We start from the raw sequence: 24,711 nt of genomic DNA on the forward strand, positions 1-24,711 counted from the left end.
GGCGTAGCGATAACTTTCGCTACGCCAGCTATCAACACATATCGCTGCTGCGACGGGGGCGGGCACTATCGCACTCGGCATCGCAGCATCGGCCTGCGATGTCGTAGTGTGCAAAGCCCGCCTTAAATTAGCCATAGCAAGTTTATGATTATATTTCACAGTCACGGAAAAGTCTGCCTTGGTGCTGAATTTCAGTCCCAGCCTAGCACTGATCCATCCATTCCAATAACTATTTCAAGGGTATTTAATTTATTAGTTTATAAATCAAATCATAGGATTGGTTCTGCAAATAGAAAAGTTACTGGGACTTGGCCTAAACAATGAAAATAAGGTTATTTTTATAGTTTAAACTTATTTGAGCCCAGAATACCCAGACAGCTTTCTTTGGCTTAACACACACACACACACACACACACACATACACACACCTACTAATACAGTAGGTTTTAAAATTAAATTACAATGTTGCATGATTTAGTATGAACTTGATGGATGGTTGAAAATGTTCATCTGTATCTTCAATTTTCTCTTCAGTCGTTAAGACCACACATCGATCTGAACCAAAGTTGTGCCGAGGATTTCATTTAACTATTTCATATTCAAAAGATTTTACTGAGAATTATAATAGCAAAAAAACCTGTTGAAATCTATTAGAATACTCTCTTAAAAATAAAATTGTAAGAAAAATGTCTAAAGTAAAATTCACAGATTGAGACCATGTTCTAACATAATGATTTGAAGAAATGCCCACACCCTCATCTAATTCTCATCTAATCTTACCATAACTTCTATATTCCTTTTGTATTCCTTATTTTCATAGCAATATGATCACAACTTGAACTATTTAATAAAATATTCACTTTGTACAGTACAAGTAACAATTCAATTTATCACCTTAAATTAAAAAATATGTTCAAGTGGGCCTGTCAGTTTTTTTGACATGACTTTTAAGGGTGCTTTACACGCTGTGACATCGCTAACGATATATCATCGGGGTCACATCCGGCGCCATTAGCGACATTGCAGTGTGTCACACCAATGAGTGACGATCAACAAGCGCAAAAACGTGAAAAATCGTTGCTCGTTGACACGTTGTTAATTTCCTTAATATCGTTGCTGCTGCAGGTACGATGTTGTTCGTCGTTCCTGCGGCAGCACACATCGCTATGTGTGACGCCACAGGAACGACGAACATCTCCTTACCTGCGTCCACCGGCAATGAGGAAGGAAGGAGGTGGGCGGCATGTTCTTGCCGCTCATCTCCGCCCCTCCTCTGCTATTGGACGACTGCCGTGTGACGTCGCTGTGATGCCGCACGAACCGCCCCCTTAGAAAGGAGGCATATCGACGGCCAGAGCGTCGTTGCATGTGACGGGTGTTAGCGATGTTGTGCGCCACAGGCAGCGATTTGCCCGTGACGCACAACCGATGGGGGCGGGTACGCTCGCTAGCGATATCGGTACCGATATTGCAGCATGTACAGTACCCTTTAGTTATTATATTCTTCAAGATTCTGGAAAACTATCCTTGAAAATGTATTTTGTGTAATACGTTGCTGGATTCATTCAAATCTATCCAAAACATTCTAACTGAATATGAAAACACCCTTTGATTAGATGAATGATCAAGCCCAGTTGTCAATTTATTTTTCATAGAAGTTTGCTATGTTTCCTGTTAAAGGCTGGTTGCTCTTGAAAACAAATTTTAATCACTGAATATTTATATGCTGTACGTATATCATGTTAAATGTGAAGAAAGATGTTATAGTAATAACATTCAAAAATACTGGCCTCAATATCATATTAACATTGATACTCACCTGTGCTGGCTCTAGTGCCGGATCATGCATCTTCCTATTATTAGAGTATTTTTAGAGCTGGTTATAATAGTTACAGATTAAGGCTAATTATCTTACATCCACATGTCATTATGATGGCACATTTATATTCGTATTACAGAATCACTAGTTAATAGGTGTATAAGAAAGTTAGCATAAATCCCTAACTAAAACTTAACATTTAATGATACTCTTAACAGGTACAAAACCACAATTCAAATTGATAAAACAACCCGGTGCACAGAAGAGAGAGGGAAACTCAGTCCCTACAATATCCACTCCCTCATGTGCCCTTATCTAGCCGTGGAGGTTGGCACCCTAAAGATACGATGTGGCGCCCCCACTCACCGACGGCTGTCCCTGCTATTGCCCCGTGAACCCCTACAATCAAAGATAAAGTGAAGTGCGCATACATAAAGTGATAATGTGCAAAAATTGGGTTCACAAAAACCTCCTCAAGATTCAGGTCACCAGTGTTCTCATTGAGAACCTATACAAATGCAGGGACAATTAGATCCACTTAGCTTAATTCCGCCTCATATGCCTCTTCTGTGCACGGGGTTCTTTTATCAATTTGAATTGTAGTTTTGTACCTTTTAAGAGTATCATTAAATGTTAAGTTTTAGTTAGGGATTTATGCTAAATTTCCCATTTATTTTCGTCAATCACCAAGGACTCTCAAATCCAAATATTTTTATATTTGTCCAATGTTTAAAACTTAACAGCATCTTGCCTATACAATATTCTATTTCTTTTTATTATGTACCATATGGGCTTTATATTTACACTATTTCAAATTGGGAAATCGGGACAATTAAGCCCTCCCAATGGGACCCCCTATTAGGATATGTGCATATCTTGTTTTTTCAGGCATATACGTTCCATAACCCACTTGAAAAAGTGCAAATAAATGTTACAAGTGTGTCGGATCCACAGGTTACATCTTGTATTAATGATTGGAGTGGATTTACTGATGCTGAAGAGGTTAAGGACTTTTTCCATGCTAGCTGAGATTACCCAGCCTTAATCACAGCTTCCCAGCTGAAGCATTTTGTCATCACGCCCTTCGTGTATACATACATGATCCTGGCTTTACTCCATGCCAGTGATAGATAGATGTGGTGTTGTTTCAGTTGCAGCTACGAAAGTTCATGCTGAGGAAACCAAGGAGTGCCTTTTGTTGTTTGTCCCCACTCATTTGTCTTACCTACCTCATGTTGTTTTATTCTTATTATTGTTGTTTTATGGGACTAGTGTCTTACTGACCTACTCACTATCCAGTGTAGGTTCAGAGTGTGTCAAGGCTAGGCACCTGACAGCAAACAGGAAGAGGGACCATCCAGTGATATTAAGGAGCTCAGGGATCAGTCACAGGTGAGTGTGAGGTGGTGACACCTCTCCCTATTGCCAGGGTGTTCCTTAAACATCTTCCCTGGTTTTCCCTCTCTGTTGCACCAAAACGCCAGGTGTTCCCTTGCCACAGCATAAAATTATCACCTGGCCAAGATTTTTTGCAGGATTCAATATGGATCTAGTTGCAGCTTTCGCATAACAGATCCAGAGTTTATCTCTGGAAGTGACGGATTTGCAGTCACAGGTTGTGCAGCAGCTGCAGCAGATTTCAGGTCTGCTGGTATTGGGTCACAGCCGCACTCAACCTGAACCCAAAATAGCTCTCCCACATAAATGTTTTGGGGTAGGGATAAACTTGTGGTTTTCAGGGAAGCTTGTAAACTTTATTTCAAGCTTCGCTCTTGCTGCTCAGTGTATGTGTGCAGTGTTGTCTCACTCCTGTAAGGAGATCCTCAGTTCTGGGCCTTCTCTCTTCCAACTGACTCTCAATTCTTTCAGTCAGTAGACAGGTTTTTTGTCATCTTGGGTCTAATTTATGATGATCCGGACCAAGTCTCCCTTGCTGTTTCCATTTTTTTTCTTTGGTGCACACTACATCCGATCACGCTGTTCTTACCTCTAGTCCGAGCCATTCAAACACTACAAGCGACTCGCATTGGGCTGAGCTCTAGGTGTACCAGAGCACAGCAATGCTTATGCGAGTGGTTTTCATATGTAAAGCACCCAAACTCTGTTTTTTTTTATAAATTCTGTGTTTGATATGAACATTGAACACCGAACCTCGGGTTTGCTCATCTCTAGTGGTGACCCCTTTCCCTATCGCCAGGGGCTTCCTTAAACATCTTCCCTTGTTTTCCCTCTGTGTTGTGGCACATGCCAGGTATTCCCGGTTTCTAAAATAGGGCAGCATTTAAAAGTATTGACTTGATGATTCTTGAGGAGAAAGCCACTCACTAGTTTATACAGTCCACGTTAAAAAAAGTGAGCATCAAAGTCGTTGCATAATATGACCGAAAAGACGCTGCAAAACACGCTTTAGTAAAAATAGCATTAGCAGATGTTGTGTGCACATACCCGTAAATGCCCAGGACTTTCCAGATTTTGCCAGGACTTGTCTAAACGACATCCCTTTTGAACTTTTGTTCACGTGATAATCCTGGAAAAATTGAGGCTCATGGATGTAGGAATATTAGACTTCTAAGTTTTATGGTGTAATAATATGACATTCATACCAGTGCATTAGTTCTTACATTCCATACTATGCCTTTGTTTTTATAAGAAGACATACAAATTATTTATTTTTCTGTTGAATTTCATAAGAATATTTCCGTACATTCCACACCTGATGGATCCTCTATGAAAGCACATGAAGGTCATGCAGCCTTAATGCTGCTGCATAAGACAGCCCCCACCTCTAGTTGTGGTTACTTTTCACTTATAGAAGCAATATTGTAGTATAAGGTTGAAAATATTTCTTTTAGATTTTAATTGCATTTTTTTTACAAAATAACAGAGTTGCCTTTCTTATTTTTACCTCTCTTTTGCCACGCTCATATTCTTATAAACATTATACAATTTGTTATTATTCAGAAATATAAATAACGGATTTACATTCTAGTAAAATGTATTTGTCAAGTGAGTAAATATATGCTAAAATGACTTATTTAAATATCCTTAATGTATTATTATTTTATTTATTTTAAATCACAATTAACTCCAGGGTACTGAAAAAATACAAGTCAGTACAATAAACATAAACAGTGACAGAACTGATAAAGAATGACAGCGGTCCCTGCTTTTATGGGCTTTCAATCTACAAGGTATTTGAGAAGGAGACATTGGGTTAAGGAGTTTGAACAACTCCAGTTGGTAATGAGGTATCAGCAGAGTTGTTACAGCTTGTAGGCTTTCTTGAAGACATGTGTTTTCAAGTTGTGTCTGAAGGCTTTAGGGTACCTTCACACTTTAGCGATGCAGCAGCGATCCGACCAGCGATCTGACCTGGTCAGGATCGCTGCTGCATCGCTACATGGTCGCTGGTGAGCTGTCAAATAGGCAGATCTCACCAGCGACCAGTGACCAGCCCCCAGCCAGCAGCGACGTGCAAGCGACGCTGCGCTTGCACGGAGCCGGCGTCTGGAAGCTGCGGACACTGGTAACTAAGGTAAACATCGGGTATGGTTACCCGATGTTTACATTAGTTACCAGCGCACACCGCTTAGCTTAGCGCTGGCTCCTTGCTCTCCTAGCTACAGTACACATCGTGTTAATTAACCCGATGTGTAATGCAGCTACATGTGCAGAGAGCCGGAGCCGGCAGCACAGGCAGCGTGAGAGCTGCGGAGGCTGGTAACTAAGGTAAATATCGGGTAACCACCTTGGTTACCCGATGTTTATCTTGGTTACAGCTTACCGCAGCTGCCAGACGCCGGCTCCTGCTCCCTGCTCGCTTCATTTCGTCGCTCTCTCGCTGTCACACACAGCGATCTGTGTGTCACAGTGGGAGAGCGCCTTTGAAGAAAACGAACCAGGGCTGTGTGTAACGAGCAGCGATCTCGCAGCAGGGGCCAGATCGCTGCTCAGTGTCACACACAGCGAGATCGCTAATGAGGTCACTGCTGCGTCACAAAAAGCGTGACTCAGCAGCGATCTCGGCAGCGAGCTCGCTGTGTGTGAAGCACCCCTTATTGGTGGAAAACAATCTGATATACCGAGGTAATGAACTCAAGAGGATGGAGGATCATTAGGAGAAATATTGGAGACAGCTGTAGGAAGAACTTACAAACCAAAGAAAAGAGGGAGATCTTGTAAGATTACATGTGAAGAGGTATCAGGAGATGAACTTTGGAGAAACAGCCTTGTGAGATTACGTGTGAAGAGGTATCAGGAGATTAGGTCAGAGATCTACGGGGGTCTAAGGTTACACCCAGGCAATTGAATTGTGAAATGGGAAAGTATGGAATCAATATTGTCATTGTCTTCAGTTTCCAAATTGACTTTTATCACGTGTGATTAGAAAAAGAAGAAGGATAGGCACTTTGATATTCTGGACATGGAGATATGAAAGGGCAAGATCTTTGATACCAAGTGAAGAGAAGATCTGTAGTAGAAGGAAATAGTCAACTGTGTCGAAGACAGACGACAGATCCAGGAAGAGGAGTAAGGATACATGTAAACATACATAGTACCACCACTAGAATTCTAATTTTAAAAATGCCAATATGCAAGCATTACCTGGAAATCCAATGAGATATTCAGCCAGAGGGATTTGAGGGTATTTTACAAAACATGGCCAAAAGTAGGGTATATTTAAAAATAAAGAAATAACTATTGGTAACCCATTGATTTGTCCAGTGCTACTGGGTAGCAGCAATGGTGATGTCTATCAGTGAAGATGTCCTTTCCATTATTTCTAAGAATTATTTATTGGCATCAGCCATCATTTGCCTTCCTTATAAATGTCTCCACAGCATTCAGTCATTAGCTTCAGAATTAATGTGTATGACTAGCAGCCATTACTAGAATTATTACCATTACATGTAAATGTGCTTGTCCTGTTGAACATATAATGAGAAGGAATCACATACAAAATTGAAATTTCAGGTGAGCAATTCACCATTCAATATAATCTAATTTTTTTTTTACATATTTAATAGAATAACTGATAATGAATACATCTTTTGAGTTCTAGCAACTAGAAATTCCGTTCACTCATCTCTACTCTACTACTGCATTTCTTGCTATGTAGATCATAAGAAATGTTAGAACATTAAAGTGAACACTTGGAAATCTGCCACAGCTTCTGTGTTACCAGCCTTTAATTATGAAGATACTGTATTATACTCAAGGACAAAGTACAAGTCATTAACTACAGCAGTCACCTTCAGCAATCTTTACTGATAATTTTTATAGAAATGCAGATTTTTTAGATAAGGATTTTGTTTCTTAAGGCCCCGTCACACTAAGCAACATCGCTAGCAACATCGCTGCTAACGAACAACTTTTGTGACGTTGCTAGCGATGTTGCTGTGTGTGACATCCAGCAACAACCTGGCCCCTGCTGTGAGGTCGTTGGTTGTTGCTGAATGTCCTGGGCCATTTTTTAGTTGTTGCTGTCCCGCTGTGAAGCACAGATCGCTGTGTGTGACAGCGAGACAGCAACAACTAAATGTGCAGGCAGCAGGAGCCGGCTTCTGCGGAGGCTGGTAACCAATGTAAACATCGGGTAACCAAGAAGCCCTGTCCTTGGTTACCCGATATTTACCTTTGTTACCAGCCTTCGCCGCTCTCACTGTCAGTGCCGGCTCCTGCTCTGTGCACATGTAGCTGCAGCACACATCGGGTTAATTAACCCGATGTGTGCTGTAACTAGGAGAGCAAGGAGCCAGCGCTAAGCATTGTGCGCTGCGCCCTGCTCTGTGCACATTTAGCTGCAGCACACATCGGGTAATTAACCCGATGTGTGCTGTAACTAGGAGAGCAGGGAGCCAGCGCTAAGCATTGTGCGCTGCTCCCTGCTCTGTACACATTTAGCTGCAGCACACATCGGGTAATTAACCCGATGTGTGCTGTAACTAGGAGAGCAGGGAGCCAGCGCTCAGTGTGCGCTGCTCCCTGCTCTCTGCACGTGTAGCTCCATGCGGTGGTAACCAAGGTAAATATCGGGTTGGTTACCCGATATTTACCTTAGTTACCAAGCGCAGCATCTTCCACGCGGCGCTGGGGGCTTGTCACTGGTTGCTGGTGAGCTCACCAGCAACTTGTGTAGCGACGCTCCAGCGATCCCTGCCAGGTCAGGTTGCTGGTGGGATCGCTGGAGCGTCGCAGTGTGACATCTCACCAGCAACCTCCTAGCAACTTACCAGCGATCCCTATCGTTGTTGGGATCGCTGGTAAGTTGCTTAGTGTGACTGGACCTTTAAATTTTGTATGTTGTACATAATGTTTTATCATCAATATTTGTTTCACATATCATATAAAGGCATAAAGAATGTAGTAATCTTATTTGTAAGATTCTGCATTACGAGGCTAAACACTAAAACTTTAAGGTAGTGTCAAATTATATTATGGGTATTTAATTCATGGCGGTCCAATGCACCAGTAATTTAGTCTGCCACAGAACATTTTGGAATTTCTTTAAGTTCTTTGATTATCTGTTGGAATTATTTGATAGGTAATTCTCATTAAAGCGCACCAATCAACAGGATTTTCCTATATTACCTAAAGATAGTGCTATACTGGCACTATCCTGCTGATTCTATGCATACCTTTAGTTGTCAGCTCGAATGTATAGGTTTTCAAACACAAGCAAGTAAAGTTTATAAAATGAGCAGCTTTTTGATTGGCAGCAAGTGCCAAGCAGCTAATAGCTGGGGTGGGTTTTGATAGTGATTCTAGCCCCCTGCCTGTCCGTCCTCCCCCTATCTGTTGTTTATGCTAATTTTATTATAGAAGCGTTTTACTAAGTGGCTAGAAGGACCTGTGCTGATGTCATACCCATGTGACCAGAAGGGGCAGGGCCTCAGCCAACAGAAAAATAATGTTGCTTCCTGATATCAGCTATGTTGACTGAGGCCCTGCCCCTTCTGATCACATGGGTATGACGAGCTGACAACTAAAGGTATATATAGAATCAGCATGATAGTGCCAGTATAGCACTGGCTTTAGTTTATATAGGAAAATCTTGGTGATTGGTGCACTTTAATCCGGAAAATCTTGGTGATTGGTGCACTTTAATCAGGAAAATCTCGGTGATTGGTGTACTTTAATCCCTCCTCATTCTTGGGCTTTTCTTTAGGTTTATTTAATACCATAATGAATGCTGACAGCATCCGGACTGAGTATGGCTGTGCCTAGACCTGAAATGAAGCCCACAAGTGGGGAAGGTAAGTATGAGTCTGGTCTGAGGTCTAAAATAAAGGTTTTCTTATGCTTTTTTGGCATATTTTGAACCTTTCATCTTATGTCACAAAAGGTTTTTGGTAGTCAGCCAAGCCCCATTACACTTATCACAGGAAACTCTTTCCTGTGTCCATCCCAAAGAAGACGTGAAGCTGCTGTGAAGATTAGAGGAGTGCTATAACCAGTACACTGGGGAATATTAGAAAAATAGAGCATTTTAGTAAGTCATAATATTCGATAACATTTCAATAACAATTAACTTATTTTTATTCTGCTGCACAATTTATTTTAATTTGTTAAATGTAACTCCAATCCTCACCTCCTGTTTAGAAGATTGTATGTTGATGGACCTCTCCATGTAGGCTATGTAAGAACACATCCAATTGACAAGGGGATGATAGTGAAGGAAAGTGAAGAAGTCTGTCTGTGAGAGCTCCACACTCCTTTGCCAGAGAGAGCCGGATACTGCAGTCTTCAGAGTAGTGTCCATCACCCCGCAGCTGGTCGCCAACTTGGATGGTTTAGTGAAACACAGGAATCCAGAGAGCTCTGTGCAAAACAACTGTAAGCATTTATTTAACTCTTTCACCTTCACGAAAAACATGGCCAAGTTTATCCAGTTCTGCTGCCACTGTTTCTCAGGGTCCTTTGTCTTGCCTATCCCGCTGCCTAGGACAGGAGGCACGGTGGCTCAGTGGTTAGCACTGCAGTCTTGCAGTGCTGGAGTCCTGGGTTCGAATCCCACCAAGGACACCATCTGCAAGGAGTTTGTATGTTCTCCCCGTGTTTGCGTGGGTTTCCTCCGGGTTCTCCGGTTTCCTCCCACACTCCAAAGACATACAGATAGGGAATTTAGATTGTGAGCCCCAATGGGGACAGTGTTCCTGATGTATGTAAAACGATGCGGAATATGTTAGCGCTATATAAAAATAAAGATTTATTTATTTATTTAGTTCTCCAGCTGCTGGGCCTAAGCCTCTGTTTTCCCCTCTTTCTCTCTCCGTGGCTACCCATGGTCCACTCACTGCCTTGGATAGCTTCTAGCCTCTTGACCTCCCTAGGCCCGTCATAAGGAACTCTCTCTCCCGGGCTTGTCTGTCTAGTCCATGGACTTTTCTAAGCCTGTCCCAAGGTGAGCCATACGTTTTGTACCCTTTGAGTACACTTCCAGGTTCCGGTCAAAATTAAATATCACTGTCACACTTCATGAACCCCACTGCAGAACTGCTCACTCTCTGGAAAAGAGACATAAGACACATAAGATATCATGTAGAAACCACAGGATTGGAGGTAAGCTGTCACCTCTTACACAAGCACAAAGTTTCCATGCATTTATACATTTCTTGGAGAAATAACATAGGAAAGGCACAACATAAAGTTTTAAGATAAAGTCCACTAAATTTCTTATTTACTATCATGTCAGGAGAACTGACAGACCCTCTACAAACATATAAATTATATTTTATAAATCATTTTCCATGGTAATTAAATCATCTTTGTTAGGTCTCCTATGTGAATTGTTTAGTGTTATGTTAAACATTGCTTGAATCCTTCCTGAACTCATAGCAAGCATGTAATTTCTTTTTAACCCACAGAAAAACGGTCAGCTCTACCTATATATAAATCAATATAGTCTCCTTATAGCCTGAAATCCTGAAGTTGAAATTCAACTATATAGTAAATACAAAAGAATATTCTGGAGGTATCGTGAAGTATTATTTCCTGTTTCCATTGCTATAAATCACCAACAGTCTTTAAAATGGATACAGTATATACAATATTGGGGAATATTTCCAAATCTGCGTATCAGTAATGACAAATGATGGGTTTTCCAAGAACATATGGAATATGGTATTTAGAGCAAATTTCCTTGAATCGCAATTGTACCACAGACGTTTCCTGTTTCAGTAGCCCACATTCTCTGGAAAGGCTACCAAAAATACCTACATGAAATATGCACTGTCTGCACTAATAATCCTGCCCCAGATTACTATTGAAGATTGTTTATTCTTCATGTTGCCATGTTTTATGCTTGTAAATCCAGTAATATGTGTTTTATATAACCGAGCCCTAAAGTGGAAAATCTGTACGCTACTGATTTCTTAAGAACTAATCTATCTACAGTTATTCATATGTTAAAATAATTCCTTCTGTTGGGCTGAGCCATTTTTACTGATGTTAACATAATTCTGTTACTTTTCAGTAGTTTTCCAGACAAACCACAAACCCCTTGTTGAAGATCAGGTAATGGTAAAACACTAACTCCGAGAAATCTGCTACCAAATGGTATTAACAGAGCGGAGCAGAGACAAAGAAACATTTCAGGACATGGTGTGGTCCAAATACAGTTCCAAACGTAATCTCAGGTTCAGTAAATACTTCCGACATTATTTTCCGCTCTGCTTTTACATATGGGGAACTGACACGAGTTTGAGCTGTTATTTTAGCCCTGGCATTAAGTTTGATGTCCTCAAAAGGAAATGTATCTCCTGTATTTTGACTAACACTTGTTGGTAGCTAGAGTATGCACGTGTTTAACCTGTCCTAAAAAAAAGCCTTTGTTCCCTTAAGTACACCTCATGCCTGAACTAATAATTTCCAGTGTGACGGGCAAACAAGTAAAGCACATTGGCCCCAGTTCATTACGTCTTGCATTTCATATGCCACTGAAAATGAGGGGCGTGTAGGAATAAGAGGCGGCAAATTCATTAAGACACACACCAGCTATTGAATTTGGCAAGAGATTGGAGTAACATTTTTGGAATAAGAAGTTCCACCACTTTTGATTAATTTGACTGGCGGTGTAGCCACAGTATTACACAAAAACACCAAAGTCAAACTATTTTTTGCACTTTTGTGTTCAAATATTCCTAATATTATATTGTTTTTTCAGCTTGCACCTTGTTCACACCTATTGGAGGTCAGTCTCTTTCTATATATTTGGATCACATTCCTGTCTAACTGAGCAGCCAGGGCATTGATATATTCCTTTTAGCTGGATCCTAGCTCCCCTAACTTGTAGATATTTTACCCAGATAGAGACATTTTAGTTAGGGTCCCAGTAAAGAGATGCAAACAGATATGAACAAGGTGCAAGCTGAAAACACAATATAATATTAGGAATATTTGAAAAAATGAAATACTTAGTTTATATACTGGCCTATCCTTGTGAGCCGGATAATAACTACAAGGTACAATATCTTTACTGGGACCTTAACTAAAATGCCTCTATGAAGATTAAAAATCTACAGGTTTGGACAACTAGGATACAGCTAAAAGAAATATGGCAACGCCCATGCCAATAAATAAACTACGTACCTAAAATTTCAAATATTCCTATAGCAGAAATGCATTACCAGAATTCACCCATTTAATGTGAGCATATTTTAGCTTTTAAGAATCATGCTGTATATATTTTTGTTATTATTTTGTGTTTTCATCTTGAACTTTGTTCACACCTATTGGAGGTTCTGGTCAGTCTTTTTCTATATATTTGGATTACATTCTTGTCTTACGCAGTACTCTGCCCTGTAGCCAGGGTGTTGCCACATTCCTTTTAGCTGGATCCTAGCTGATAAAACTTGTAGATTTTTTTAATCCAGATAGAGGCATTTTAGTTAGGGTCCCGGTAAAGAGATTACCTTGAAGAGGTTGTCGGGTTCAAATGCACTGGCCAATAAATAAGATAAGTAGCTCATTTTTTCAAATATTCCTATAGCAGTAATGCAATACCAGTATGGATGAAGAGTCAGGTGACAGTATAGGAGGAAAAGTGTGAAGTTACTGAATGGGTGTTAGAGTGAGGGTGCACTGCATAGACTGTGCTGTGTGCAGCTTGGATGAGAAAAGTGTGAAGAGACAGTATGGGGAGAAAAGTGTAAAGGAACACTATGCTTGGAAGTCAGAGAATATGGCATGGGGGATTTTCATAGTTACAGTCACATGCCTACCTGCCTCTTTCAATTAAGCAGGGGCCATAGTTGATATTGAATGAATTAGCAGGAATTAGTCATTAAATGCCTATGAGTATTCAAATAGTATATGAGTGGTCACGTGACTACTCCAACATCTGTGTTTAGTAGAAGGAGGCACCAAATTGGATATATTTTACCTGGTGTTGGAAAAGCTAGATTCACCTCTGCCCTTACACAAACGTAACTGCTCCCTTTTAATTGCCTCTAGGGCTCCACCTGGAGTCTTAGCTCAGCGGCATTAAAATCTGGAGTATGGTATGGGAGTGACAATCCCACCCTGCTCCATAGTCACTCCTAAATCCCTTACCCTAAAATCAACAAAATAACAGACTTGTAAACTGGTACTCAGTGGGCAAATCCTTTTGGGATTCGTATCACTGAAAGCAGAAACCTCAGTGGTACGTACTTACCATCCAGCAATCTACCTGTTGGCGGCTTACAATACATAAATATTTGAATGATCATCCATTACTTAGAGACTGCAAATCTGTGAAACGATAATGCATCTTGCAGTAAAAACACAATGGCCACTATCACTGAATTTTAAAATATTTCTGCAGAACGTCATAGCTATGTACCTTTTTTTCAACCATACCATGTCACTATATCATTTCTCTACAATGCTTAATTTTCGTTATAAAGTGCTTTTTGTTTGCAAGGTTTTTTATTGTTTACTATTCTGTTACTCACTTAGCCATGTGTATTTGTACTTGTTTTGTACCTTATGTTATGTAATTTTAAATTAATGTTATGCACTTTATTTCAAATCTGTTTTATTGATGAAACTGTTGTCAACATACAAACATATCATTTGTGCAATTACAATACATAAACATCATTTTCTCAATGCCGGGATAACATCCAGAAATTGTTACATTACTAAATTTCTTGGAATTCTTCAAATTATCTTTGTGCTATTACCATACAACCACTTATAAATTATAGGTCAGAATTCCCACTTCTTTTGACTTCCCGTATCCTAATATACTCATTCTCCTTGTATGTCTATTGTCTTATGAATTATTGATAAATCTTTTCATATAAAAAATGAAACTAGAAAAATGCAGATTGATGTTCAGAAAAGAAAGAAAGAAGAGGAAAGATACAAGCATAAAGAAGAGGAAATTAGAGAGAAGGGGGGAGAGGGGGGAAAGCAAGAAAAGAAAAAGGTGGGGGGAGGAATGAGACTCCCCACCGTTTCTCAGTTCAAAAAGCTCGCCAAACTCTCCACAAACTCTGGGGACTCCATGAACATAATCCATGGTCTCCAAACTGTAGTAAATTTTTCTGTGTTCCCATTTAGTTCTGCTGTCAGCTCCTCCATTCTCTGGAGGTTTGTCATCTCCTCCAACCAATCCGGCACCGTAGGGCATCTAGTCTGTTTCCAAAATTGGGGGATAATCATACGGGCAGCCGCCAGGCAAAATCGCAACATGTCCCTTTTTTGTGTTTTAATAGCTCCTGGGAGCATAGAAAGAAGAGCAACCTGGGGGGATTTTTCTATTTCACCTCTGCTCATCTTTTTGTACAGGTAGAACACTGAGTCCCAAAAGGGTTGCAAATTAGTACAGCTCCACCATATGTGTAGCATTGTACCTGTGTCTGTGCCACACCTCCAGCACACATCAGACACAGAGGGAAATATAGCATGTAATTTAGTCGGGTAATGGTACCACCTTGTGAGAATTTTATAACTTTTCTCTTGAGCGGCGCACGCCAAGGAAAGCTTGTGGGTCCACAGGTACGCTCTGCTCCAATCGTCCTCTGGAATATCCTCTCCCAGTTCCTCTCCCCACCTACACACAAAGTGAGGTTTATCCACCCTATTTCTCTGGTTCAGCATTTTATAAATGAGTGAGATGCCATGTCCCGGTGATGACCCCTGTAAAAATATTTTCTCAAAAGGAGTAGGGGGTGTCCTCATCCTTCTCTCCCTGTCCTGGTACGAGAGGAAAGATTTCAACTGCATATATTCCATCCAGGAAATCTCTCTCCCTGTGGCCTGCATGGAAGTATAAGTTGGTAGGGTGTGTCCCTGGAGCACATGTTATGCACTTTAAACCCTATTTTCACACATACAGTCCATTGAAATTAGAGCTGCTTTAATCACTTCACCACCCGGTGATTTTTAGATTTCCATTTTTGTTTTTCCTCTTCTTCTTCCAAGAGCCATAACGCATTTATTGCCATATGAGGGCTTGTTTTTTTGTGGGACGAGTTGCACTTTTGAATGCCAGCATTCATTATGCCACATATTATACTGGATTGCAAAACAGTGCAATTCCCAATGTTTTTGTTTTATTTATCATGTTTACTATATGGTAATAGTGACCAGGCAGTATGATTCCCCAGGTCAGTATGCGTACGTACCAAGCATGTATAGTTTTTTTTTTTATTATTTAAGTGGTGAAAAAAGAATCAGAAGTTTGTCAAAAAAATAACTGCGCTTTTGTCGCCATTTTCCAACATTCTAATTTTTCAGTATGTATGGCTCATTGATGGCTTATTTTTTCCGTCTTGAGCTGACATACCATTTTTGGGTAGATTTGATGTTTTGATCACCTCAATGCATTTTATGGCAATGTTGCCGCAATCAAAAAACATAGTTCTAGAGTATGGATTTTTTTTTTCTCATTACGCCCTTTACTGATCAGATTAAGTTACTTTATATTTTGATAGATTGGGCATTTCTGCATTCGACAATACCAAATATGTATATGGATTTATTTACTGTTTTATTTTCAATGAGGCAAAAAGGGGTGATTTGAATCTCTGTTTCATTTTTTTTTTACATTTTTACACTTTTACCAGTCCCCTAAGGAGAATTGAAGTTGCGATCTTCTGATTGAGTTGTACAGAGCAGTGCATCAGTACCACTCTGTACAGCACAATTGCTGTCTTCCTATGAACCGGCATTCACAGGAACTATGTCATCATGACAGACACAGGGGTCATTAGCTGACCCCTGGTTGTCATGATAACCCATTGGCGCCTTGAGTTCACATCACGGGGCCACTGATGGGAGCGGGGAATGACGTGCCCCCAGCCAGCATTTGTTAAATCCCACTATCAGAGATAAATCCCACTATCAGAGATTAACAGTGGGATTTAATTAGTTAATAGACGCGGGTGGCTCAGATCAGTCAATATGTATAGGGAAACATGTAAATTCGCCGGTATGGTATGTCCAAGGTCATAAAGGAGTTAAAATAAATACAGTATATTATTTTTTGGACTGATGTAATATTCAGTAAGAAAATATCTTGGCAAAAGGAACGTGTATCTTATAATTCTGAGGCAGATTCTATAACCAAAAAGAACTCTGATACAGTGTCCTTCCTGATCAGAGAATTGCTTGCTCTCCCTCCAGTCAGTCTGAAGCCATTGAGATCTGCAGAATTCAGACATCTGTGTATCATGGACTGGCCACAAGTCTTCTGACCTCAAGTGCCTCATATTTGTCTAGGAGGCTGTCAAGTTTGGGTCAGGAGACGTTTTCATTCTGTGCATCACAGCTCGCCTTCAGACCATTATACACAGACATCTGAACACAGGTTAAAGATGCACGTTAAAGATGCACAGATGCTGCAGACTTTGACTGGCTGAATGAACTTTTAGGTTATGTAGTCAGACAGTCACATGCCTGGGAGGAACATCAAAATATATCAATATATAAAGTGCGTGCATTGATGTTGCAGAGCTCAATGTGTTGATGTAGCAAAGCTGTGCGTAAGTAGGAGGGCTGTATGTGTGTGTGTGTGTGTAAGAGAGCTGTATGTGTGCGTAGGAAAACTGTGTGTAAGTAACATAGCTGTGCATGTATGTAGCAAAGGTGTGTATGTATTTGTAATAAAGCTCTGTATGTATGTAGCAGATCTATGTGTGTGCTCTCTATAAAGCAGAGCTATACAGTCATATGAAAAAGTTCGGGCACCCCTATTAATGTTAACCTTTTTTCTTTATAACAATTTCGTTTTTTGCAACAGCTATTTCAGTTTCATATACCTAATAACTGATGGACTGAGTAATATTTCTGGATTGAAATGAGGTTTATTGTACTAACAGAAAATGTGCAATCCGCATTTAAACAAAATTTGACTGGTGCAAAAGTATGGGCACCCTTATCAATTTCTTGGTTTGAACACTCCTAACTACTTTTTACTGACTTACTAAAGCACTAAATTGGTTTTGTAACCTCATTGAGCTTTGAACTTCATAGGCAGATGTATACAATCATGAGGAAAGGTATTTTAGGTGGCCACTTGCAAGTTGTTCTCCTATTTGAATCTCCTATGAAGAGTGGCATCATGGGATCCTCAAAACAACTCTCAAATGATCTGAAAACAAAGATTATTCAACATAGTTGTTCAGGGGAAGGATACAAAAGGTTGTCTCAGAGATTTAAACTGTCAGTTTCCACTGTGAGGAACATAGTAAGGAAATGGAAGAACACAGGTACAGTTCTTGTTAAGCCCAGAAGTGGCAGGCCAAGAAAAATAGAGAAGAAGAATGGTGAGAACAGTCAAGGACAATCCATAGACCACCTCCAAAGACCTGCAGCTTGATCTTGCTGCAGATGGTGTCAATGTGCATCGGTCAACAATACAGCGCACTTTGCACAAGGAGAAGCTGTATGGGAGAGTGATGCGAAAGAAGCCGTTTCTGCAAGCACGCCAAAAACAGAGTCGCCTGAGGTATGCAAAAGTACATTTGGACAAGCCAGTTACATTTTGGAAGAAGGTCCTGAGGACTGATGAAACAAAGATTGAGTTGTTTGGTCATACAAAAAGGCGTTATGCATGGAGGCAAAAAAACACGGCATTCCAAGAAAAGCACTTGCTACCCACAGTAAAATTTGGTGGAGGTTCCATCATGCTTTTGGGGCTGTGTGGCCAATGCCGGCACCGGGAATCTTGTTAAAGTTGAGGGTCGCATGAATTCAACTTGGTATCAGCAGATTCTTGACAATAATGTGCAAGAATCAGTGACGAAGTTGAAGTTACACAGGGGATGGATATTTCAGCAAGACAATGATCCAAAACACTGCTCCAAATCTACTCAGGCATTCATGCAGAGGAACAATTACAATGTTCTGGAATGGCCATCCCAGTCCCCAGACCTGAATATCATTGAACATCTGCGGGATGATTTGAAGCGTGCTGTCCATGCTCGGCGACCATCAAACTTAACCGAACTGGAATTGTTTTGTAAACAGGAATGGTCAAATATACCTTCATCCAGGATCCAGGAACTCATTAAAAGCTACAGGAAGTGACTAGAGGCTATTATTTTTGCAAAAGGAGGATCTACAAAATATTAATGTCACTTTTATGTTGAGGTGCCCATACTTTTGCACCGGTCAAATTTTGTTTAAATGCAGATTGCACATTTTCTGTTAGTACAATAAACCTCATTTCAATCCAGAAATATTACTCAGTCCATCAGTTATTAGATATATGAAACTGAAATAGCTGTTCCAAAAACCCAAATTGTTATAAAGAAAAAGGTTAACATTAATAGGGGTGCCCAAACTTTTTCATATGACTGTATGTTTTTATATTAAGAGCTGTCTGTGTATATCGCAAATCTGTGAATGCATATATAGCTGAGCTGTGGGTGTATTATCTAATCTTCTATCTCTAGATTGTAAAAAATACATATACTATCTAAAAGACACATATGCATGTTTTTCTCACTATCTGACATGAAATCAGAATAAACCTTTCCTATTTTAGGTCAATTAGTATTGCCAAAATTATTTATATTTGCCAAATGCCAGAATGATGAGAGAGATGTTTTAAGGCATTTTTATTACTTTCTGCAAAGTCAAAAGTTTACATACACTAAGCGTACTATGCCTTTAATTAATACGGGACAGCCCATATGACAATGTCATGTCTTTGGAAGCTTTTGATAGGTTTATTGGTCATACCTGAGTTAATTAGAGACACACATGTGGATGCATTTTAATCCACACCTGAAACACACTGCTTCTTTGTGCAGTATCATGGGAAAGTCAAAAGAAATCAGCCAAGGTCTCAGGAAGAAATTTGTGGATTTACACATGTCTGGTTTATCCCTGGGTGCAATTTCCAGATACTTGAATGTACCACATTCATCTGTACAAACAATTCTATGCAAGAACCAACAAGATGTGAATGTCCAGCCATCATACCACTCAGGACTGAGATGGGTTCTGTGTACCGGAGATGAACGTGCTTTGGTCAGACATGTGCATATCAACCCAAGAACAAAAGCAAAGGACCATATGAAGATGTTGGCAGAAGCTGGTAAAATTGTGTCATTATTCACAGTGAAACGAATACTGTATCAGCATGGGCTGAAAGGCCACTCTGACAGAAAGAAGCCATTACTCCAAAAGAAACATAAAAAAGCCAGATTAATGTATTCAAATGCACACAGTAACAAAGATCTTAATTTTTGGAGACATGTCCTGTGGTCTGATGAAACTAAAATTGAACTGTTTGTCCATAATGACCAACGTTACATTTGGAGGAAAAAGGGAGAAGCTTTGAAGCCTAAGAACCCCACAAGAACCCCTAAGAACCCCACAGTTTCAACTGTGAAACACGGGAATGGCAACATCATGATGTGGGGTTGTTTTGCTGCATTAGGGAATGGTGCACTTCACAAAATATATGGCATCATGAGGAAAGAAGATGTGGCAATACCAAAGCAATATCTCAAAACATCAGCCAGGAACGTAAAGTTTGGGCGGAAATGGGTCTTCCAAATAGACAATGACCCGAAGCATACTGCCAAACTGGTTACAAAGTGGCTTAAGGATAACAAAGTCAATGTTTTGGAGTGGCCATCATAAAGCCCTGATCTTAGTCCTATTGAAGATTTATGAGCAAAGCTGAAAAGGCAGGTGTGTGCAAGGTGACCTGCAAGCATGGCTCAGTTACACCAGTTCTATCAAGAGGAATGGGCCCTAATTCCTACCAACTATTGTGAGAAGCTTGTGGAAGGAGATCCAAAACATTTGATTCAAGTTTAAAGGCAATGGTACCAAATACTAATGAAATGTATGTAAACTTTTGACTTTGCAGAAAGTAATAAAAATGCCTTAAATCATTCTCTCTCATTAGTCTGGCATTTGGCAAACATAAATAATTTTGGCTCCTGATTGACCTAAAAAGGGACAGGCTTATTATGATTTCATGTCAGATAGTGAGAAAAACATGCATATGTGTCTTTTTGGATAGTGTATTCAAACGTTTAGTTTTAACTGTAAATGTTCCTATTCCATATCATTTTTAACTAGCTGGCATTTCAGAATATTTGATAATCTATAATCTCTTATTTGCCATTCTCTCACTGATGAACTTGCTATCTGTGTATCTCTGTCTGCACCATAGATTGACAACTTTCAGCTAACTGTGTCTGGCAATCAATGGTGGCGGGTAATGATAGAGTGACGACGTTCATGAATATGGAGGACTACGCAGCAGGAGCTTATCACTCAGAGAACTAGCAGAGAAGCAGCAAGTAAAACAATGTGTTATTAAAACTACAGTATTAAAATGAAGGTTTCTGTCCACAGACCGGGCACCACAAAACTGGTGACAGATTCTCTAATCTGCGATGTTTCAATACCTTATGTCATCCCCAGTCATAAGGGAATTTTAATTATTGCTTACAAGTTTTATGAAAATTCTGGAGTACATTGGTACTTTCCTGGTTCAGTCCTATCAATCATCTACTTTGTGAGATTATGCAGTCTGAAAAGAAAAAAACTTACAGTTGATTTGCAATGATTCACTCACAACATTTAAGTTCTATTTTTTTGTAGATACTATATTAAGTGAAGTGGCTGAAAAATCACTTGGCTGAAATCTAAAGCGGGCTTTACACGAGACGATAGATTGTGCGATATGTCGTCAGGGTCACAGTTTTCGTGACGCACATCCGGCATACCGCACGACGTCGTCTCGTGTGACACCTCCTAGCAACGCAGTATCGCTCACAAATCGTGAGTCGTGTACTCGTCGCTAGGTTTCATAAAATTGTTTAATTTAAAATGGCGGCGGTTGTTCATCGTTTCCGTGGCATCACACGTTGCTCCGTGTGACACCACGGGAACGATGAACAACAGCTTTACCTGCCTCCCGCGGCACCCGACGGCTTAATGGAAGGAAGGAGGTGGGCGGGATGTTTACATCCCGCTCATCTCCGCCCCTCCGCTTCTATTGGCCGGCTGCCGCGTGACGTCGCTGTGACGCCGAACGTCCCTCCCACTCCAGGAAGTGGACGTTCGTCGCCCACAGCGAGGTCGTCCGGAAGGTAAGTATGTGTGACGGGGGTTAAATGAGTTTGTGTGCCATGGGCAACTAATTGCCCGTGACGCAAAAACAACGGGGGCGGGTACGATCGATGGTGCTATCGCACAATCTATTGTCTCGTGTAAAGCAGGCTTAAGCTGAGTTGAATCTGGTCATGTAGCTTTACAGTTTTGGTATCCTAAAGCTAATCTACTTTCTTCACGCATACATTTCGTTCTAGAATATTCTAGACCCTAAGGACTCGATTCATCAAGAATTCTGTGATAAAACATGTTGAAATATTGCAAAACTTGTTCACAACTTGAAGTTCCGCAAAAACATTGCTACACTTGTCGTTTTTACGCTCATCTAACTAGAACGCCAACTTTTATAAAAAACTAAAGGCCGCTTTACACGCAACGACATCGCTAACGAGATGTCTTTGGGGTCATGGAATTCGTGACTCACATCCGGCCTCGTTAGCGACGTCGTTGTGTGGGGAATGCACGAATGACCGTTAACAATCAAAATTACTTACCTAATCGTTGATCGTTGACGCGTCGTTCCTTTCCCGATTATCGCTGCTGTTGCAGGACGCAGGTTGTTCGTCGTTCCTATGGCAGCACACATCGCTATGTGTGACACCGCAGGAATGAGGAACATCACCTTACCTGCGGCCGCCCGCAATGAGGAAGGAAGGAGGTGGGCGGAATGTTAGGCCCGTTCATCTCCGCCCCTCCGCTTCTATTGGGCGACATTTGATATTGCAAAAATACATGGCTACATTTAAGAAAAACATATTTTTTGATATTGCAAAAATACATGGCTGCATTTAAGACTCTCCTTTTTCTTTGTGTTTAATGCTACTTTTTGAGTCTGCAAAATAAGTTCTAAATAATGAAAATCTGGAAGCTGTTTTTCTGTGTTCTATTGGGCGACTGCTTAGTGACACCGCTGTGACGCCGAACAAACCGCCCCCTTAGAAAGGAGGCGGTTTGCTGGCCACAGCAACGTCACTAGGCAGGTAAGTATGTGTGACGGGGACTAATGATATTATGCACCACGGGCAGCGATTTGGCCGTGACTCACAAATGACGGGGGCGGGTGCTATCGGCAGCGACATCGCTAGCGATTTCGCTGTGTAAAGTGTCTTTAAGCCCTTCTGATTTAGTCATGAAAATTTACTTCATAAAGGTGACGTAAATGATACACTATGCATTAATAGGCGAACACCTCTTAATGAATTACAGTAGGTGCACATAATATATCAAGACTAGCATAAAAAACACCAATCTTGGTGAACAGGGTCCCATGTGCCTTTTATTTATGGTCCAGTTTTGGGTGATTTTTTTCCTGTTTTTTATTTGCACCTAATCTTTCTTTTATTTTGGGCTTTTTTAACATTGTTTTATTTGGGTTCACCTGTTGGTTTTTATGTTTGGGGGGCAGTTTGAGATTTCAAAATGTTTTGGGCTGTTTCATCAATTGCAATTGTTTAAAACATCTCAAAATTTGGCACAAATATACTCCAGTCATCCCTGAAGAGATTTTATGTACACCAGATATTTTGTCAAAACGTTTGTGCTCAGGCTTGGACTTGCCCACAGGAGAACAGGAGAATTCTCTGGTGGGCCCATTTGCAGTATTATGTTACTTCCCCCCACAACATAATCAATAGTTGGCACAATACACTTGTTTCACTATGTACAGATAAAGGAGGCATCTCATCATTCATTTTAAAAACTACCCAGTATATTATTATATAGAAGCATAGGTAAATTTGTGAATTAATGTAATATTTGCATGTAGTTAATCATTGGGCCCTCAGAGTCAATCTTACTGGTGGGCCTCTGCCATCCCAGTCTGACACTGCTATTTAGTGAAACGTGCAACTTTATATGCTAGGATTTCAAAATGAGGTCAAAGACAAAAATAAAGAGCTTTTTTTTTCATTTTGTAGAAAATTTATAAACCACATATGCCATTTTGGAGACTTTGGTGCAAAAAACATCAACAAATACTATAAGACAAAATAAGAAAAGAGCTTTAAAAAAAAAATTGGAGATGGTGAATATGGCTATAAGGGTATGTTCACACGTTGCTTTTTTTTCAGCGCGGAAAAAAACGCACCCTCTGGCAGAGGGGAGAATTGTAAACAATGCTTTTTTGAGAAAAAGGCATCGAAAACGCATGCGTTTTTCATGCGTTTTTCATGCGTTTTTCATGCGTTTTTCATGCGTTTTTTTAGGTGCGTTTTTTAAGACTTGTCAGTGTTATAAAGTTGGTTGAACACAGACCTTTGGAAAAAAAAACCTGTGATGTCATTTCCTTCTCCACATTCTGTTTGGATAAATGGGAGGGCTTGGAATGGAAGGAGCACCATTTGAATTTTGGAAAAGTTGAAATAAACTTCGCGCACCAAGCCCCTTGGGTACCTATACGTCAGAAAACCCCCACAAGTGACCCCATTTTGGAATCTGCACCCCTCAAGGATTTTATTCAGGAGTATATTAAGCATTTTGAATCCACAGCTAATTCACCCAAAATGTTGCTGTAGCAACAATATTCTCACTTTTAGGCCCGTTTCACACGTCAGTGAAAAACAGTGACGTTTTTCACTGGCGTGTAAAACATGCACATGTCCCTCCGTGTGCCGTGAATCACGGCACACATGGGTTGTCTAAGTGCAATCCGGGCTCCGTGGCCCGTGATTGCACTTAGAGATTAACTCACTTGTGCCCGCTCCCGCTCTCCATGGTGCTGATCGCTCACGCGGTGCAGCATCCGGCTGGCGCTGACCCCCGCAGCAGCTGCTTCCGGGTCGGCTGTGTCGCACATCATGAATATGCGCGACAATAATGAGCCGGCTCAGAAGCAGCAGGGAGAACGGGCTGCAGAGGACATCGCTGGACGCCGGGTGAGTTAAAATGTTTATTATTTTAAATGCACGTTTTTTTCTGGTACGTGCTTCACGGACCACACCACTGCGTGGTCCATGGAACATCAGTGATGCCAGAAAAAAATGGACATGTCTCCGTGCGGCTATCACGCACACGCGGGTACGCCGCACGGAGACACGTGCAGTGAAAAATCACTGATGTGTGAGCAGACCCATTCATTAGAATGGGTCTGCGTATGTCAGTGATTCTGGTACGTTTAAAAAAAAGCACAAACGTCCCAGAATCACTGACGTGTGAAACAGGCCTAAGGCTATGTGGCCAAGATCCAGCGACACGGCGTCCAGTACACAGTGTCAGCCTCCTGCAGAGATGTGAGTGTTGTCCACGGGAGAACGCAGCTGGCCATGCCCACGATTTGGGTTCAGGCTGCTGTGGAGCTCTATGCTACCTGCAGAGAACAC

The sequence above is a fragment of the Anomaloglossus baeobatrachus genome, chromosome 4 (genome assembly GCF_048569485.1).
Source record: "Anomaloglossus baeobatrachus isolate aAnoBae1 chromosome 4, aAnoBae1.hap1, whole genome shotgun sequence".
Classification (NCBI taxonomy): domain Eukaryota; kingdom Metazoa; phylum Chordata; class Amphibia; order Anura; family Aromobatidae; genus Anomaloglossus; species Anomaloglossus baeobatrachus.